The following is a 5,803-nucleotide window of genomic DNA, read 5'->3' as shown; positions in this document are numbered from 1 at the left end:
TGGTTTTAGCGTCTTTCAAGTTCTTCATAGTGATCAACATATATAAATCCCAAGTGGCTCAGAGAATAGAGCTATGCTCCCCGGCAACGGCGCCAGAAATTAGTCTTGATAACCCACAAGTGTAGGGGATCGCAACAACTTTCGAGGGTGAAGTACAACCCAAATTTATTGATTCGACACAAGGGGAGCCAAAGAATATTCTTGAGTATTAGCAGTTGAGTTGTCAATTCAACCACACCTGGATAACTTAGTATCTACAGCAAAGTGTTTAGTAGCAAAAGTGGTATGATAATAAAGGTAAGAGTAGCAAAAGTAAAGATAAAGGTTTTTGGGTTTTTGTAGTAGTTGTAACAGTAGCAACGGAAAAGTAAATAAGCGAAGAACAATATATAAAAAGCTCATAGGCAATGGATCAGTGATGGATAATTATGCTGGACGCGATTCCTCATGTAATAGCTATAACATAGGGCGACACAGAACTAGCTCCAGTTCATCAATGTAATGTAGGCATGTATTCCGTAAATAGTCATACATGCTTATGGAAAAGAACTTTCATGACATCTTTTGTCCTACCCTCCCGTTGTAGCGGGGTCCTAGTGGAAACTAAGGGATATTAAGGCCTCCTTTTAATAGAGAACCAGACCAAAGCATTAACACATAGTGAATACATGAACTCCTCAAACTACGGTCATCACTGAGAAGTATCCCGATTATTGTCACTTCAGGGTTGTCGGATCATAACACATAATAGGTGACTATAGACTTGCAAGATAGGATCAAGAACACACATATATTCATGAAAACATAATAGGTTCAGATCTGAAATCATGGCACTCGGGCCCTAGTGACAAGCATTAAGCATAGCAAAGTCGTAGCAACATCAATCTCAGAACATAGTGGATACTAGAGATCAAACCTTAACAAAACTAACTTGATTACATGGTAAATCTCATCCAACCCATCACAGTCCAGCAAGCCTATGATGGAATTACTCATGCATGGCGGTGAGCATCATGAAATTGGTGATGGAGGATGGTTGATGATGATGACGGCGACGAATCCCCCTCTCCGAAGCCCTGAACGGACTCCAGATCAGCCTCCCGAGAGAGATTAGGGCTTGGTGGCGGCTCCGTGTCGTAAAACACGATGATACTTTCTCTCTGATTTTTTCCTCCACGAGACGGAATATATGGAGTTGGAGTTGAGGTCGGTGGAGCTCCAGGAGGGCCACGAGATAGGGGGGCGCGCCCTGGGGGGGCACCCCCATGTCTCGTGGACATGCCCTGGGCCCCCTGGTGTATTTCTTTCGCTCAGAAATTCTTATTTATTCCAAAAAGTGCCTCCGTGGATTTTCAGGACATTCCGGGAACTTTTCTTTTGCACACATAAAACAACATCATGGCAGTTCTGCTAAAAATAGCGTCAGTCCGGGTTAATTTCATTCAATTCATGCAAGTTAGAGTCCAAAACAAGGGCAAAAGTGTTTGGAAAAGTAGATACGTTGGAGACGTATCAATCATCTTTTGTCTGTTATAGTCATTTTCCACCACGCAATCAGGAGCAAATATGATGAAGTCATCATGCCCAATTTCTGACCAATAGTCAAGTATTATTGGGTCTTTTTCCATGAGATCTTTGACTATCCACCCATCTAAATAATTTCCCCCATTTTTATCATCATCCCTTCCTCTAATCACCTCCTTGCACTTTATCTTTGCAGGGGTTCTTTCATTTTCTCCATTTTTCTTTTTATTCTTTCTCGTTTTACTACCATGTATAGATCTCCTAGAACTAGTATCACCATCAATATCAAGCAGGTATTGATATGCTCTATTAAGAGTTAGTAGCTTACCATTTTCATCTGACAAGTCCCCAGCCTCCTCGTCAGCGTCCTCCCCGTCCAGCAACCAGAAGCGATTGTTAGCGGGGGAGACGCCTACTCCGTCGGGGCAGATTTGGAGAGGCTGAGGAGGCGTGGCAAGCGCGGGGAGCGCCCGGGCAGCTGCGCCTTCTGCTTCTTCTTCCCCCCGCCGCTGCTCCCACCTAGATCTGGCACCGTCTCCAGTTCCTCTGCCTCCGACTCCATCTCCTCCTCACCGTCCTTGATTGGAATCGAAATCCAGCGCGTCCCCGGGGTGGGGATTGCCATCACCGCCCCGACCACAAACTCCTATGGTCCAGCTGGGAAGCGACGGTGAGAGCATAACCCCCACCACTTTGCCCTTTGAGATGGGTTCCCAGATTCGTTCTCATCCATGGCCCAAACAAGAGCAGCGAGTGAGCTCACCGGCGCGCCCGGCGGAGTGGTGAACCCATTTGGGGTCAGCCTCTCGTCTTCCTCCACAGCTGGACCATAGGAGTATGACCCGGCTAGAATTTGGCGATTCACTGGCAACCCACTTGGACATGGCGGTTGACGGTTCATTGGTAATCCGGCAGGCGGGTCAGAGGAGCGACAAGACCCGGTGGCCCAACGGGCGGTTTATGAAAGGCCGGATCATGCTATGGTGGGCCGGTTTAAGAGAAAAGGCGTGAGGAATATTTACTTTACAAGGAAGACCCGGACTTGTATCCGGTTTGTATTAGAGATAGATTAGTCCTTATCCTAATAGGACTCCACATGTAACCCGCCCCTTCAACATATTTAAGGAGGGGTAGGGCTCCCCAAAGAGGGACAAGTTAGAAAGGACAAGCTACAAGCAAGAAGAAACAATCTTAGGGCTAGACACAAAGAGGAGAGCTGGTTTACAGCGACTCCCTCGTGATGAGAATGAGACCTAGCCTCAAACAACATGTAGGGTTTTTACCGGATGATGTTTCCCGGGGCCCGAAGCTGTCTAAATCCCTGTCTTGTGTTGTGTCTCTCGATTCCGCTCAACCCCTCTCAAGCTACCACATAGATGCGTTGGCCTCGCGACTAAGTCCTGACACTAAGGACATTTGCCGTGACAATTTCACGATAGTTGGCGCCCACCGTGGGGCTTGCGCATGGTGGTGTTGAGTTCTTGAAGGAATCTCGCCGATTGACTGGATGAAAAATAGCCGGTTCAGAAGGATCTATGTCATCGACAAGTAGTCGAAATAGCGCGTACGAAATTGAGACAGAGGTTTCTTAGGGTTGCGTGCTAAGTGGTCGCTGCAAACACCATGGAGATCTGCCAAGACCGAGATAAGAGTAATTTTTGATGGCAACCTTGGGCGACTTGTCAAATTGCAGGAGATCAGAATAATACGCTTCGCGGGGCGCCACAAGGATCTGAACTACCAATCTCATGGTCCGGCTTGCTGTTCTCGAAAAAAAAGAGGTCAAACCGAGCACGACCCAGATGGGGTTTCGGTGGCACCGCACATAGAGTCCGCCTCGCTTCCGCGTGCTGCGCCAAGTCAGTCGCCGCGTCTCCGAGCCACCACAGCCGGCCTGCGCCCTACTATCGCCGCCGCCACGCCGGGTCACCTCTGCCTCCGTCGACCCCGCGCCAAGCGGCCTGCCACCTTCGTCGACCCGTGCGTACCGCCGTTGCTGCATTAAGCCGCCGGCCGCCGAGCCTTCCAAGCCGGCGCGAGTCGCCCTGACCGAGTTGCCGCCGAGCCTTCCAAGCCGGCGCGAGTCGCCCGGACCGAGTTGCCGCCGAGCCTTCCAAGCCGGCGCGAGTCGCCCTGACCGAGTTGTCGCCGAGCCATCCTGGACGAGCAGCTTCACCTACGCCTCGCCCTCGGCACCATGACCTCGAGCCACCTACATATCCGCTGGTCTCTGCCTCGGTCTCCGTTTGGGGTCGCGCTGAGCCGCCCGGGCTGAGCGGCCTTGCATCCCCGTCAAGCCGCCCCGGATGAGGCCGCCTCACCTCCGCCTCGCCCTATTCCGAAGCTGCCCCTGCCGTCGGGTCAATGGCTGCACCCCGAACCGCCACTTCGTCAACCCGCCTCGTCGCCTTAGCCATGGTTCACCTTGGGCCAGGCCGTTGCGCCAAACTCTCCCTCACGAACAGAGCGACGGCGGTGCCGTCGGTCTGTCTTTGGTTCCAGCCGGTGCGGATGTTCTTGACTCCACCAGGTGCGGATGTCCGGACGTGGCCAAGTTCTTTCCGTACGGAGTGGCCGGCGCGGCCCCCCAGCTGCACAGGTTCGTTTCCTACCTGATAGTGGAGCTCGTCCATGTTTTTGAGAAGACAAAGATCAAAGGCCTCTTCAATTTGCTACTCCACCATGGGCTGCTGTATGGGATATATAGTCAACATGGATGCTCAGAATTTGATCTGCTCTATGGATGGCCTGTTTTTGCGGTTTTTGGCCGGTGCGCCGAGCCGCTGCAGCCCCTATTTCAAGGGTCTGCTTATTACCTTTGGTTCAGAAGCCGTGGTGGAAAAAGTGCTTACTGATCACGTGATGACCAGAGTCAGACAGAAAAAGACAAAGGTGTTGGCATGCTTTGGCACTACATACACATTACGTGGAGCTAAAAGCTACCCCTCCGCCTTATAATTGGATGAAACAATTGGAGCTGGTAGTATTTCACGGAGAAGCAAATAATAGCACGTCCATACTGTTGGTGCCTTCGTATATCATCTGTCATCATTCAAAAAAAATCAGGTGATATCCATCTAAATTTATCTTATTAAACACTTATTGTTTTTTATCAAAGAACAATTATTTGCCCTGTAACATCTTTACACAGGACAATTGTTTATGCCATTATACCGCGGATGCATGTTCGGCTGTGCCGCACAGCTTTACGGGCACGTCTGTCGCGGTCCAGTTGACATCAAACGTGCCAGCTGACTCACCCGTCTGTGCCGCCTTACAACGCCACGGACGACTTGCCCGTCCGCCCTTACGGCCGGTTCACGTCTGTGCCGGCTTACAATGTGACGGGCGACTTACCAGTCCACCCCCGTGGCCGGCTCGGCGTCCGAGTGGCTTACTGCTCCTGCAATTGCCTCGCCCGACCGCACTAGCTTACGACGCCACAGCCGGTTCACCCGTGATTAATTTCAACCCTAACCTAGTGATCATCAACTTCATGGCGGATTATTTCTGGCCTGACACATCAGGCGATATCCATTTTAAATATATTTTATTGGCGTATATTATTTTTGTCAAAGAGCAGTTTATCTTTGCCTCTGCAATATTGTTGATGCAGGACAATTGTTCACTACATCAAAACGATGTGGTTGACTCGCCTGCGTCGGTTTACAACACCGTGGCCGGTTCATCTGTCCAAGCCACTTCTAATATTGTGGATGTCTCTACTGTCCATTTATTGCGGCCTGGTCTACATCAACATACCAGGCCGCACCTGTCTGCATGAGCAAGTCACAACTGGGGTAGCCCGGTTTTCTTTCAAAATGGAGGCAAATTGTCATATACTATCAACCGCCGTCTACACCGGATGGTTCAATGGGCAGGCGCACAAGTCGCCGCCACTATAGTTTGGTTAACTTCAAATCGCCAGTTGGAAGGAGCCATTGGCCGAGTTGCTGACATGGCTCATACGGGATCATTTATAGCCCGCCGCAGTCATCACAACCTTCTCTGGATTCACATCATGCTATCAACACCAATGATATACAAGTTATGCCGGTTTATATCACGGTCGAACATGGAGAATCTCAAGCCAACTCCTCGAGTCACCTTTGAGACTTGGGGGCTACGATGACATAACTCAGCAAATCTTGCCAGTTTTAGCAAAGTTAGAAACCCAGGACGATGGAGGGAAAGATAACCCGGTCCCGGAGGCTACTGTTATGAAAATTTAAAGGCTGTCGGAAAATCTCCGTCTTAGAAAGTATATGACAGTTATAAA

The sequence above is a fragment of the Triticum dicoccoides genome, chromosome 2B, assembly GCF_002162155.2.
Source record: "Triticum dicoccoides isolate Atlit2015 ecotype Zavitan chromosome 2B, WEW_v2.0, whole genome shotgun sequence".
NCBI classification, from domain to species: domain Eukaryota; kingdom Viridiplantae; phylum Streptophyta; class Magnoliopsida; order Poales; family Poaceae; genus Triticum; species Triticum dicoccoides.
This window is presented reverse-complemented; position numbering follows the sequence as displayed.